General features: G+C 34.9%; 1 protein-coding gene across 3 annotated transcripts in view; it reads left to right on the top strand.

The window, feature by feature from the left end:
• LOC138320547 (uncharacterized) overlaps positions 1-15,924 on the top strand; it is a 263,661-nt gene that overhangs the window by 220,854 nt on the left and 26,883 nt on the right. The window contains exon 1 of one of the 3 annotated variants that reach the window (XM_069263584.1): positions 12,265-13,706. The exons of the other annotated variants lie outside the window; for them this stretch is intronic. The gene's annotated coding sequence lies outside the window, so the exon portion shown is untranslated. Of the gene's footprint in view, positions 1-12,264; positions 13,707-15,924 lie in introns of those variants that run through there. 3 annotated transcript variants of the gene reach the window in all.

Genomic DNA, 15,924 nt, shown 5'->3' with positions numbered 1-15,924 from the left:
TAAATCTGTTTATGCGGTTTTCACTAGCCTGGATCTCTGTTTTAGTCTAACTACTCAGTATGATAAGTCTTTGTGGGCATCAGAATCAAACACTTAACGACATGCCTTTACGTGACTTGAATAGGAATCAACATAATTCAGAAAATTTTCTTTCCAAAACATGATCTGATTTTAGGAAAACATTATCATTAATGATGTTGATAATGTGGTCTATATAAAAAAAAAATTATTTTGAATAACTTAAAAACAGTTCAACATTAACTTTTGTTACCTTTTAATTCTTCAAACTGTTTTGCTGTCAGTTGATCAGGCTGTTGACATACAAACAGATTTGGATGAAACTTGATCAGAACTTTATTTTGCAATAAACATAGTAACTAGAACTGTAATAGCCACTTAAAAATGATGTTTTCTATCAAAGGCCAAGGCCCGGCCAGATTTATCAGAACTAGGGTGGAGGTACTTAGATCTTTACAAGTCTTGAGAGGTAATTTTGTATGTTATAAAGCGCTGTGAAATGCCTGTGTAATTACAGCTATATACCAAATATTGTAACAGAAATATGATATTATGTTTCGACTCTAAGCTTTATGTGTAGCCCTTTCTCCATGATCATGACATTTATCAGGAATTATTGACCAAGTGAGCAGAAATCTAGCAGGAAATGTACATATGTAGAGTTTGCTTCATTTCCTTAGTTTTTCACTACATCTTCATCTTCGTGTCGCCAGAATGATCGATGGAAATTAGTCCTCGATTATGATGCATTACCTTGTAATGGACGTCGGAATGGGTGATAAATTCTGATTGGCTGAGTTAGCTCCCTTGTCCTGCCATGATTATAGACACTAAACACACAGTATAATATAGACTTGATGGCACTCTATTTGTTCCAATTCAGGCTCCGTACCAAACCAATCTTCATACAAATTATTAATGATTGCTACTGTAGCTTTCAGCTGTATCAACAAATCTGTTTGACGATCACGAGTTGTGACAATTTGGTGCTTCTCTGTGTTATAGGGATGGGGTAATTCTGAAAGCCAGGAACACATATACACACATACTCCTACTTGGATTTCATTTTAGTTTAAGACAGCAGTAATTTATACATTTGTTGCCTAGATCAATCTATCCGAGACAAAAAACATTAAGTAGAAGAGTTCCACAGCCGTGACAAACTCGTCACTGTTTTAGTATTGATTGGTGTGTGATATAGTCCCAGTTTCACCAGCTTACAAAGTACTGCATGTGATACCTCAGCTTTATCTATCGATCAGGAAAACTAATGAAATGAAAGGAAAAATATTTTACCTTTAAATTTTAAAATTTAGATTAATGATTTTGAATGTTTGGAGACAGATGAACCAATTTTAAGGCAGGAATACAGTATTTCCTAGAAGTGTAGTAGGAAGCTAGTCCTAGGGCCGTAAATACTTTTAGTTGTTTCTAATTTATGGAAGTTGCCATTTAAGCTGTTAGATCAATATATCTCCCAGTGTTGTACGAGAACGGAATTCAAACTTTTAACAAATCAAATCAATAGGCTTTGCTGCCTAAGAGAATGCTGTTAGGAAATGTAAAACACAACTGTTAAAATCAGAAATATTGTAAAATATTGCTATTTCTGTATCTGGGATATCAATTTAAGTTATCATATTCACTGCTAATATTTTGCAATAAATCAGAAGTGACTTCAGGGAAGGCACATTAAACAAAATGGTGCCCAAGGTTTTAATAGGAGAATATCAAGAACAAGTGATGCTTTGATACGAGACCTTTTTGAAAAATCTAAAACATGAATAAAGCATATTTAAAGAGTTGGTACTATAAAAATTCAAATACTGTTATCATTTCATGATATTAGTCAAGAAGAGGATATTACACCTGTAAGGCATCAGCTGTTAATTTTTTTGCACAATCAAAATTACCGATATGTGTTATGCACCTGCTAAAATGTGTTGGGCACAGAGATTTTTGGTAGCATTAATAGTTTACTCTATCCATAATACCTCTGCTCCCCTGGGGGCTATGGCAAGCCGTTCGGGTTTTACCTATTGAAATAAAGATATCTGTATTTAATTAATGATATATCCCTATTTAAAATGAAGATATCTCAATTTAATTAAAGATATCTGGAATTTAAATAACGATATGTCATATTTAAATACAGATACCTCTATTTCTATTGAAAAAAGAAATATCTTCTTTTAAATTACAGATATCTCTATTTCAAATTCAGATAATTGAATTACATATATCTTTAATCGTAAATGAGATATCTTAATATTTATAAGAGATATCTTTAATTATTATCTTTATTTAAAATAGATATATCTCTATTTCAATTAAAGATATCCCTATTTAAAATAAAAATATATTTAATTTTTTTTATATAGAGAGGTCTTCATTTTAAATACAGATATCTCTAATTCAAATACGGATATCTCTATTTCAAATACAGATATCTCTATTTAAAATAGAGAAAAAAGAGATGTCTTTAGTTGAATTAGATATATCTGCAATTACTTTGCAATACAGATATCTCTATTTAAAATAGAGATATCTCTATTTGAATTAAAGATATCTCTATTTAAAATAGAGATATCTCTATTTGAATTAAAGATATCTATATTTATACATGTTTGCTCAGTACAAAGATAAATTTTGAAACACAAAGAAAATAATGATTACTCCCTAATCCTGATAAATGTTAATGAAACGCTTGTAATTAAATTGGATTTTTAGAATCCATATGCATGTATGATAACTGTAGGTCTATCACACTGATAAACTTGCTATTTGGAGGGGATTTCTTAAGAACAGGACATGGCAACTGCTCTCCGGAAAACAGAGCGAAATGTTGCAGCTATGATTAAATAATATTGAAAGCGGATATATTGTAACATGGTCTGCATTCCCCACCATTTTGCGCTACTACTGCTTTACTTCCGTCATGCGCATAACGGAGAGTCAAGGGAGCAGCCGTTTTTCCTATTTGATAGGTAAATACAGATATCTCTGTTTCATGTCAGATAAAGATGTCTTTAATTCAAATAGAGATATCTGTATTTGAAATAAAGATATCTGTATTTCTACAACAATTAGAGATGTTTGCATCTGAAATAGAGGTATCTTTAATTGAATTAGAGATATCTGTATTTGAATTAAAGATATCTTTATTTTAAATGCAGATATCTTTATTAACAATGAAATGCAGATATCACTTTTTGAAATAAAGATATTTTTAATTGATTTAGAGATATCTGTATTTGAATTAGAGATATCTCTATTTCGTGTTTAATTAGAGATATCTCTTTTTTAAATTGAGATATCTGTAATTCAAATTCAGATATCTCTAATTCAAATACAGATATCTTTATTTCAAATACAGATATCTTCATTTCAATAGGTAAAAACCCAAACGGCTTGTCATAGGGGACTGCACCCTTTACCTCCTATAGAAAGTTACTGGCCTAGATACAAGGCTTAACATTGGCAGAGTTTAAAAGTCAACCTGGAGGTGACCTTGTTTGTCCTAAGTTTATCAGGGGAAATAAAATCACCAGACTATTTTGTGGTCTTCAGAGAAAATAAAAGAAAAAAAAAATCCAAGCCATATTTTGATTTCCCAAAATCAGGCAAAGTCGAAGGCTTCAAGAACATATGATATATGAACTGCATTATCTTGGTTCAGACTGGCCAGAACTATTGGTCTATTCCACATAGACTCGTCTCTAGAGAACAATAAAACACCTCTTATGTCTCCTTCTGGTCTAATCTCTCCCGTTATGGCAGTTTGGGCCAGCGAGGAAGGATAATCTTTTGTTTTAATGGTCAATCTACTGCTCCCTTTATTATCAAACTGGGAACTACCAAACAAAAATAGAAACTAGATGGCTCATAAGTTATGATAGGGATGTCAATCAGCAAGATGCCACTGATTCCTATTCACAATAGGCTAGAGTTGGGTACTGACCAATGGTCATTGGATTCTGTTATTGAATTATAACCTTCATATTTTGCCCTTGGGACTATTTATAGGATGGTGAGATCATTGAAGTATATATATATATATATAATTGATCAGTATTGGCCAGTGTGTAGAGGTGGTACAGATTCAAAGTAGAGATTTAGGTCATACAGGCCGATATTGAAGAGGAAAATATACTCATGCCTAAAGTCATGTTCACAGTCCAAGAAATGATATAACACCTTATCAAACTCATCTTACTGACAAATACCAAATGTTTTTGGCTGGGAGTGCATTGGTATAGCTTTATATATTTATATGTGTCCATTGATTAGAGATTCTAGGTACAAATCTAAGTTGGGCTGCTTTATTTGAGAATGTATTCATTTGACAAAAATGGTAAAACCAGTTATATATCAACTTCTATTAAACACTCTTGCTGCCCAAAATAAAAGTTCCTGATGGTAAATTTGGGAGAGTACAGGGGGAAACCCACATGAGCAGGAATATGTTTGATTATAGAATACTCTGGCCATCTTGATGAAAGGAGAGTTCCACTGCTTCCCTACCACGGTGGCATTTTCTCGGTTATAGTTTCTATAACTTACCATGGTGACAGTTTAGAGAAATATGATTTATAAATGAGATACGGTAGTTTCCACTGTTCTTTTGTAGACAATAAGCTGTATAGTTTTGCAATCTTTACACTTATAGAGGATGATGTGGAATAACAAGGGAAGCATTATGGTTTTTGAATACTCCTAGAGGCATACATGGTACTCATGTTGATCTTTGGTTACTAATGTGAAACTGCTGCCATCATTTTTTATTTCATTGATAAGACAATTGCTATTCTTTAGTTGTACCTGAACAAACTCTCAAATTTTGTCCTAATTAATGAATGTGCTAAAAGAAAAAAAACACATTCTAATGGGAAGAGAAACAATTTGAAATCTCATAAAGAAAATTTTATAAGATTGTGCTCACGCTCTCTCAGTAATGTAAAGGGGTTTTTGTTCCAAATTTCGCCTCATATAAGAGCAGTAAGATTGATCTAATTACTAGTAGAACAGCCAGGATTAGCTTTTGCCTGTAACAAAAGAAGATGTGATAGTTGTTTAAAGTGCCTGTGATTGGGACAGTATCTGTGTACCAGTATAGTACAGTTACCACCGAGACACGAACAGGGACTGCTGAGACCTGAAAATCATGATCAACTATAACCAATATGGGAAAGGAATTCTTATCTGACAATACTTCATCCGTTGCTTTCCATTTTTAACCCGCAGAAAACAAAGGACAATTATTCCAAGAGCATAGTTTTCAAGATTATGAAAAGAATTTTGAAATAAAGTTTCATGAATGATTCTTTTGACAATGTAAAATTTTAGCAATATTTCTTTCAACTGTTGGTATGGAGAGTAAGTTAATGGGGTGTTAAAGTACAGCTAGACAGTAAAGTGTTGTAGTCTAGAGGGATAATCAGGTAGACCCTCCTCTATCTATCAACGACAAGCAGTATACCTTATAGTAAGTCTTGTTAACTATTTGGCATTTTAATAGATTGGAATAACTGAATACTTATAATTTATATGAAAGGTTGTCTGCAGTCAGAAAAAGAAGTCATTTTAGAAAGTTAAACTGAAGCATGGGGCTAATCTAGATGATTGGGTAAAGTATGAAGGCAAACTTAGAAGGTGTGGACACAATTAGATGATTGGGTAGTGTTTAAAAGGACTTATATAAAGGGACAGGTACACTTAGAAGGTGTGGTTACACTTCGATAGTTAGGTGATAATATAAAGTTTTGAAATGAAGGCACAGCTAGGTTACTTGGAAGGGGATGGCACAGCCAGATAAATACTGGGATTGATAAGCAAGATCAGCGTGAGGGCAAAAGTAAACTTGAGTATGCCTGAGGACACAATTAGATGAATTTTGTAATTGGTAAGAAAGGTGGCTGTATTAGTCCAGTACGAAAAATAGAGGCCTAACCTCCAAATAATTGCAACAGAATTTGTTTTTTGCTTTTTGGGTTGGAGGATCTTAGTATTTTACCATGAAAAAAGTCGCCAAAAATCATATGTTTGGAAAGTCGTTTTTTCAACACCTGAAAAATAAGAAAATATATAGAAATTACACTTTTGACCACTTTTAAAGTACAATATCTGCTATTTTTGCAATACTTGAAATATGAAATCGGGTATATAGTAAGACAAACTTTAGGTTAGTACAAATAAGTTGAAATGATAAAATAATTTCAGTCAATCCAAGAGAAATAAAGAAGGATGAAAACGGCTCAAAACCTTTTGAATTTAGCTAGCATTACCGTTTTTGTTCTTTTAAGATGCAAACATTTATAAAATCCTACCCTGAACTATATCAGTTTATGTTTGATGCCTGAAAGAAAAAACATATTCTTTGATATTAATGCATGATCGATAATACAATAGCTAGAAAAAACCTAAATATTAACATGTGAAGTTGACTGATCGTGCCAATTTGAAGTGTTTTTATACTTAGATTTTTGGCAAAACATCCATTTTGGTAGTTAGTATTTTGGAAAATAAAAAAGCAAATGCTTCCAAATATGTTATATCCTTTTTTGTATATTTTGAACTTGTTATTTTTATCATTTGTTGTAAAAGCAATATAAATATGCACATCTTATTTAGTAGTAAAAACTTCCTATCACGTTAATTTGACTGAATACCAAAATTATGGTGGTAATATCTGCCAAAGGATTTTGCAATCTGATTAGTCACAAAATAGATATTCACATTTTTGACATTTCAACTTAAGGACTTTTAGGCCAATTAGAGAAGTTTAGTCAAATTGGCACTAAATTTGATCAATCTCACGTCTTTTATATTTGGGGATATCTTGATATAATAGTCTCTTTTAGGTGAGTATAGCCTTCATAGAATCTGAATTAATAACTATCTAAACACTTGAGACGGTACTTACTGAATAATTTTTGAATGAAAAAGACATATTATTCAATTTGGACTTCAAAATGTCCTTGGAAAAGGCCAAAAGACCAACTTTGAGCAACCATATTATCTCAGGTAGTGAAAGTAAAATGTTTTACTTTTAAAGCCTTTGATCAACAAGTTTTATTTAAAAAGATTCCACCAAAATGAGTATCAATGGTATTGTTGATAATAACAATTTTTATCTTAACAATCCAACAAAAGCATATTTGGCTTTTGCAAGGAAATAATTATGCAATTTTCATGCTGTCATACTTTTTCCCTGTGTTGATTTCAACTTATGTTTTTAGCAATCTGTGCTGTCCTTATAATGTTCTTGTCATACATTAATTTTCTAGTATCTCATGATAACTATGTAAGTTTGTATTTGGCTTCAAAGTTGGCAAATTATGCAAATATCCCTATTTTTAGCCCACCATCATCAGATGGTGGGCTATTCAAATCACCCTGCGTCCGTGGTCCGTCGTCCGTTGTCCGTCGCCCATCCGTAAACAATGCTTGTTATCACTATTTCTTAAAAACTGCTGCAGGGATTTTGTTCAAACTTCACATGGAGGGTCCCCTCGGTCCATATTTGTGCCATACAGATTTTGTGGCTGATCGTAAAAACAAGATGGCCACCAGACAGCCATTCTTGATTTTGGCAGTTAAAGTTTGTTATCAATATTTCTTGAGAACTACTGAAGGGATTTTGTTCAAACTTCACATGGAGGTTACCCTTGGTCCCTAGTTGTGCCATACATATTTTGAGGCTGATCGGAAAAACAATATGGCCACCAGGCAGACATCTTGAAACTACTGAAGGGATTTTGTTCAAACTTCACATGGAGGCTACCCTTGGTCCCTAGTTGTGCCATACAGATTTTGAGGCTGATAGGAAAAACAAGATGGACGCCAGGCAGCCATCTTTGGATTTTGATAGTTAAGGTTTGACATCCCTATTTTCTCAAAAGTGCTGAAGGGATCTTTCTCAAATTTAATATGTAGGTTCCCCTAGGGCCCTAGTTGTGCATATTGTATTTTTGGACCAATCGGTGAACAAAATGGCCACCAGGCAGCCATCTTGGATTTTGATAGTTAAAGTTTGTTATCGCTATTTCTCAGATAGTACTGAAGGGATCCGTCTCAAATTTTATAAGTAGGTTCCCCGAGGGCCCTAGTTGTGCATATTGTGATTTGGGATCGATCGGCCAACAAGATTGCTGCCAGGCAGCCATCTTGGATTTTGATATTCAAAGTTTGTTATCGCTATTTCTCAGAAAGTATTGAATGGATCTTTCTCAAAGGAGAAGGTAAGTTAAGACTCAAAATTAATTCTCCAGTAAAGAACAACATATTTGTCATATAACAGCTGAATACATTTGCTAACACATTACATCTCGAAAATATCCCGCATGTGCCAATTATGTTCACTATGACGTCATCAACATGCAGTTTCCCGCCATTTTTCACAAAAATCCTTGAAAAATCATACTTTTTGAGTGGTTTTCTCTAAAAATGAATGTGGCCGCCTTCATGGAGCAGAAAGAAATTTTCACATGTTGTGTATCGTGTATTTACGCATATCCATGCAAAATGTAAAGTTGCTCCAAGGTGGCGGCCAAATCCATTTCAAGCCTTTTCTAACCTAAAGATGATGAATTTCTAGCAAAATTTGGCGAGAAGAGGAAAATCATCAATTTGATGACGTCATAGGTGGGACACATCGTGTACATGGTTATAAAAAATTATGTTTTGATGAATGGCAAGTATGAGAGTATTTATTGATATGAAATTGGGGATCAGAGTTAATTTTTTTTCGGCCTGAAAAATTAAGGCCAAATACTGGTCCTATCATATCTACTCCTTTCACATGCAGGTTCCCCTAGGGCCCTAGTTAAGCATATTGTGATTTGGGACCGATTGATCAACAAGATGGCCGCCAAGTAGTCATCTTGGATTTTGATAGTTGAAGTTTCTTACCGCTATTTCTCAAAAGGTACTGAAACGATCTGTCTCAAATTTTATATGTAGTATGTTTGAAAAAGTTTAAAAAGTAGAGAAAAGATCCATCTTTCCTTTGTCAGATATATATCATTCTTTGGTGGGCGCCAAGATCCCTCTGGGATCTCTTGTTCTGATTTTTTTGGGGGTCAAGAAAAACACTTTCCCAATTTTTTTTGTGGCGTCTTTTTTTCTTGTATAAAAACAAAGTCAGATCTGAATGAAAAACAAAGAAAAAATTCTGTTGCAATTATTTTGGGGTAACACCCTATCTTTACTGGACTATATGGGCCAGGATAAACCGAGGAATGAGGGCATAATTAAATGAATTTTGTAATTGGTAAAAATTATTTGTGTGAGAACACAGATAACCTACAAGGGTAAGGATATTCAGGGATAGAAGAATTACAGTTGTAAATGTTATAGAGTGCGGGCACTTGTGTATAGGTAGATACATACAGGAGGGGGTCTAGGGAGGAGGTTTATAGGAAGTAAGGGAGAATGACATGTATATTTTTACCCTGGTATCAACACCTACACTTGTATGTAGATCAGAGGTGTAGACTACTGCTGGCAGTGGTTGTAGGAGATGCTACAGTGGTACCTCAGGCATGTACTTAGTGTATAGGCCTGGAGCCAACACTGTTATTATACACATACATAACACTCTTACACAATATCAAAGGAAATACCAACTTAGTGGTCACTCTATTTCTTTACAATCTGGAATCATACAAATGTACATTGGTTTGGGGTATATAAATGCTGTAAATGATATTGACGATTGGTTTAAAGACTCTTTTATCACTGTGTATGATTGTGTATTAATTAAAATTAGTAGAGCTCCCAAAGAAATTTAAACACAAAAACTTACGTATACATTATAAACAGGATTGTTATCCTTGACCTTGAGGTAGTAACACTTGACCTTGCATGACCTTGAGATGGTATCAGTTGTCCTGAAGATGGCGTTAAGTGTCCACTGTCGGATATTTTGGTACTCCAACCTTTATATATAGTGATTATGGGGTCACAAAGTTTTTGGTATCTAGTAGATGCACAGGACTTGGCAGGCATTTTGTTCACAACCTATCAGGTATGTTGCCATGGATACGTTCAGGTGGGCTATTCTGGGAGGCTTGTGTTTGTATATCCCTGTCACAATATTTTGAGAACGGCTCTGTAAATAGGAACACTGCCTATAGCAATACAGGGGAGATAATCACTTGTTGTGCTGCAAGTCTCCTCAGCTTCATCATACACTTGTTACTGGCCTCACTGTTTAATTGTCTGCAGCAGAGTTACACAGATATCATGGGGACATTCATATGTTGATATTGGCATTAAATGATAATTGAATTTACTGATACTGTTAATGATGAGTGTCCTGAAAACTGGAACAGATCTAACCAGACTAGTGATGGACTGACACAGTAGTCTAAGGAATTTCACGAACTTTTAGTATGTTATTTTGGCAAAACACTCAAAATCGTTTTTGCCTTTACAAATAGCTAATGAAAGAATAACTGTCAAAAGAAGAAATCAGTTCAATTTCTTGTATATACGTCCTGAAATGTAATTATGTCAGGTGTCAGGCCATTAAATGAAGCTACTTCTCAGTTGATAATACAGTTAAAAACACAGGTAGAAGTTAAACATATTTCGAATATTGGACTTTTTATAACTTAATCAAATGAAAAAAAAATTAACACAATTTTCTAACAACAGAATCTTTCTTAATCAAATATAAAAATCAGGAAAATGAAGAATAATCATGATATGGTAATATGTCATGTCTTACGCCAATGTAAACATATTGTCTAGGTCATTCTAATTGTTCAGTGTTTCCATTGATTATGTTTGCAGGGAGTACCTTGTGTTCCAATATAAGGATGCTGTCTGTTTGATGGATGTTATTACGTACAACTCCAGTAGGACTCTAGTGGCCATTTGTTCCTGTTGTTGACAAGTTTGTTATCCAAGGCAATGTTTTTGATTACAAGGGCTAATTGAAGTGTGGTATTGTTGACAAATTAATCCCATTTACATGGGATTGTTGTTTACGGTGACTGACGAAGAGGATGGGTTCTGAATGGATACTGATGGGGACAAGTGGACACAACGATGTCGCCATCAGAGCTCTGACAAGTGACAAATGGACACAAGAATCTATCAGTCTGTTATATAATCTAATAAAGGGAGATAATCTGACAACAACAGAGGGAGGACAGCTTGTGTTACAAGTCTGTTATATAATCTAATAAAGGGAGATAATCTGACAACACTAGAGGGAGGACGGCTTGTGTTACAAGTCTGTTATATAATCTAATAAAGGGAGATAATCTGACAACAACAGAGGGAGGACGGCTTGTGTTACAAGCCTGTTATAAAATCTAATAAAGGGAGATAATCTGACGACACTAGAGGGAGGACGGCTTGTGTTACAAGTCTGCTATATAATCTAATAAAGGGAGATAATCTGACGACACTAGAAGGAGGACAGCTTGTGTTACAAGCCTGTTATTATCCCCCGCCCAACGAAGTTGGCGGGGGATATACAAATGGGTTCCGTCCGTCCGTCCGTCCGTAATAATGTCATCTGTCCGTCCGTTCGAATGGTTTCCGGAGCATAACTCTAAAACCAGTATAGATATTTCCACGAAACTTCATACACACATTGGTCTTATGGTCAAGTAGTGCCTTTTGCTATTTTTAGGTTTTCATTTTTTGCATTTTTCTGTAACCATGGAAACATTGCTGAAAATATCATATTTTTGTACCATGTTCGTTTCCGGAGCATAACTCTAAAACCAGAAGAGATATTGCCACGAAACTTCATTGACACATTGGTCTTATGGTCTAGTAGTGCCTTTTGCTATTTTAAGGTTTTCACTTTTTGCACTTTTTTCTGTAACCATGGAATTTAACATTGCTGAAAATGGCAGATTTTTGTGTAAGAATCGTTTCCGGAGCACAACTCTAAAACCAGCTGAGATATTTCCATGAAACTTCATAGACACATTGTTCTTATGGTCTAGTAGTGCCTTTTGCTATTTTTAGGTTTTCATTTTTTGCACTTTTTCCGTAACCATGGAAACATTGCTGAAAATATCATATTTTTGTACCAGGTTCGTTTCCGCAGCATAACTGGAATATGCATGGAACTCCATAGGCACATTAGTCTTATGGTCTAGTAGTGCCTTTTGCTATTTTAATGTTTTCACTTTTTGTACTTTTTCTGTTACCATGGAAACATTGCTGAAAATGACAGATTTTTGTGGAAGAATCGTTTCCGGAGCACAACTCTAAAACCAGCTGAGATATCTCCATGAAACTTCATAGACACATTGTTCTTATGGTCTAGTAGTGCCTTTTGCTATTTTTAGGTTTTCACTTTTTGTGCTTTTTTCTGTAACCATAGAAACATTGCTGAAAATATCATATTTTTGTAGCAGGTTCATTTCCGGAGCATAAATCTAAAACCAGCAGAGATATTTCCACGAAACTTCATAGACACATTCTTTTTATGGTCTAGTAGTACCTTTTGCTTTTTTTAGGTTTTCATTTTTTGCACTTTTTCCGTTACCATGGAAACATTGCTGAAAATATTATGGTAAATGGTAAATGTTACTTTGCAAAACTCCACCCATCTTTGTGTAAATAGTCTAATATAAATGTCAAGGCTGTATACCTGATTCAACAATTGCAGCCCCGCTCTACTTGAATTATACTCCATCTTTCTTTAGCTCAACTTCCTTTTTCCTGTTTTTTTTCATACACATAAGTCTTCACAATCAAACTTACTTCAGCTTTGACATCTCCAATGGCGGGGGATCTGAATGACTATGTCCTTGTATAATCTAATAAAGGGAGATAATCTGACGACACTAGAGGGAGGACGGCTTGTGTTACAAGTCTGTTATATAATCTAATAAAGGGAGATAATCTGACGACACTAGAGGGAGGACGGCTTGTGTTACAAGTCTGTTATATAATCTAATAAAGGGAGATAATCTGACGACACTAGAGGGAGGACGGCTTGTGTTACAAGTCTGTTATATAATCTAATAAAGGGAGATAATCTGACGACAATAGAGGGAGGACGGCTTGTGTTACAAGTCTGTTATATAATCTAATAAAGGGAGATAATCTGACTACAATAGAGGGAGGACGGCTTGTGTTACAAGTCTGTTATACAATCTAATAAAGGGAGATAATCTGACGACACTAGAAGGAGGACGGCTTGTGTTACAAGTCTGTTATATAATCTAATAAAGGGAGATAATCTGACGACACTAGAGGGAGGACGGCTTGTGTTACAAGTCTGTTATATAATCTAATAAAGGGAGATAATCTGACAACAATAGAGGGAGGACGGCTTGTGTTACAAGCCTGTTATATAATCTAATAAAGGGAGATAATCTGACTACAATAGAGGAAGGACAAGCCTCTGATATGGCTATACATCACCAGGGATGGACACTGAGTATAACTTTTATTGTCAACAATCCCTACATTGGGAAAGAACTGTGAGAGTCCTATCCTGGATACAGGACACCGTGACGATGATGTGTACTTTACCACAGCTAGTCCTCTAATCAATACATCATGGCATGCCTATAGAACGCTCAAAGCTTTGATCACTGACTGATGTTTTAGATATCAATCATGAATGGACTGGAAAATGTAGATTTGTATAGGTACAAACTGAAGCTATGGAACATTTTACTGAAGTGATAGATTGTACATCATAACAGGTATATATCATACTAAAGCTATAACAGGTATATATCATACTAAAGCTATGGTAATTCTTTGCTAAATTGGCCGACTGCCAAGCAGTATGTAGCCTTGCCTCGTGCTTGCAAACGCACTTGTATCTATTCAATATCAAGCAAACATTGAAGCATAAACAATACAAAATTCAAAGTCACATGCGGTTTGATTGACAGTTGGCGAGGACCATCAATATAAATTAAAGAGTACACCATACATTCCATAATCAATAAAAATATTTGATATAGTTGCTTTATTTCATTAACATTTCATTTTAAGTGAATTACTTTTCATTATTTTAATCCTTTAATCCTCCATTTTATTCTATAGACAAACTGTATCCTATAGGATTTTACAGTGATTAAAGAATTACCATCAATTCAGTACCCAATACAGGTATAGTCTGTTAATTAGCCTTGGAGGTTGATCACAATGGATACAGGTAAACAACCCACTCTCGTATGTTGATTTGTACTTGGTGACCTGATATAATCAAGTATCAACAATATATCAAAATCCATACTTTAATTCTGATACATTGTTAATAGTGGAGATTTCAGTCCTGATGACGTGACAGTATGAATGTTTTAAAAGATCTATACATATGATCTCTGTACCATAATTACCCTGGATGTAACTAGTCAATGTATTGATGGATAACTTGGTCCAATGATTTTTTTTTTTTCTGATAAAGAGAAGTACAAAGAAATCTTAGACAAAAATCCATAAATATGCATGTACTCAGTGCTTTCTCTCCAAACAGTAACATTTCCTTAAATGTCACTAATGTAAGTTCAAGCAATGTGCCACCAATGTCTCATTCACACAATACTTATTTTTGAATGAAATTTTGATGTCCTTGACATGATATTGGGGAAGGGGAGGCCGGAGGCATTAGTGTTACCCTTACCCAAACCCACCCTGTCAAGATATGCTACTCCTGGAGACAGCTGTAAAAGTTTGGCAAATTTTGGGCAATCGTGACCGAGTGGTTACAAAAGATATTTCAGCATGTTACCTCTAGGTCGCAAGTTTGAATCCCATTTGGGGCAGTTGCCTGTAGGTACTGGACCACGATCGCTGGTTTTTCTCCAGGTACTCTGGCTGTCTAACACCTATAAACCTGATTTATGCTTAAATGACCCTGATTTTAATAGGATGTTAAACTCATCGAACTGAAGCGAATTGACAAATGTAATGTGTAAAACATGTTTAAAATTTTGTGGATACGATATATTCATTACAAAACCCAACAAGAACCAAGGCATGTTTAGTTAGTTTTAAGCAGGTTATATGAAATTAGTAAGAACATATACAGTCATTATGGTTTTGTATTGCTGGCATGTTTTGGCTATTAGGCAGTTTGCAGTCTGCTCACAAATACAGTTGAACACGCTTGTCTACAATCTATCTGCTATAACTATAATACCAATTCACACACGTTGGAGACAATAACTGTCACACTGGGTTTTAGTTTGGCTTTGATCTGACTATATAAAGATGACGAGATTTATTTACAAAGGAATATGACTTCCATAAAGCACAGCTTGTACAGATAATATTACATTTCAGGCAGATTTTTTTGTCTCGTTTCCTTTTTAAATAAGATACATGATTTGTGGAGAGAGGCCTTAGCCCATTCTTCATTGAACAAAGCTTATAAAACATGATAAATGTATGAATCATAGTCATATTTCAGTGAATTTACAGATAAAAGGACAAAGCTTTAATAAAAACATAATCAGCTTATTTCTCCTCCACCCCAACCCTCCCTCACTTGTAACCTCTAGTTAGCCTGATATTTCTATCCTGGGAATCAGCCTATTTCTCCTCCACCCCTACCCTCACTTGTAACCTCTACTTAGCCTCATATTTCTATCCTGGAAATCAGCCTATTTCTCCTCCACCCCTACCCTCACTTGTAACCTCTACTTAGCCTGATATTTCTATCCTGGAAATCAGCCTATTTCTCCTCCAACCCTACCCTCACTAGTAACTTCTACTTAGCCTTTTTCTGCTCCAACCCTTCCCTCACTTGTAACCTCTACTTAGCCTGATATTTCTATCCTGGAAATCAGCCTATTTCTCCTCCACCCCTACCCTCACTTGTAACCTCTACTTAGCCTCATATTTCTATCCTGGGAATCAGCCTATTTCTCCTCCACCCCTACCCTCACTTGTAACCTCTACTTAGCCTCA

This window comes from Argopecten irradians, chromosome 4, assembly GCF_041381155.1.
Source record: "Argopecten irradians isolate NY chromosome 4, Ai_NY, whole genome shotgun sequence".
Classification (NCBI taxonomy): Eukaryota; Metazoa; Mollusca; class Bivalvia; order Pectinida; family Pectinidae; genus Argopecten; species Argopecten irradians.
The sequence above is the reverse complement of the archived record's forward strand: the minus strand, read 5'-3'. Positions and strand labels throughout refer to the sequence as shown.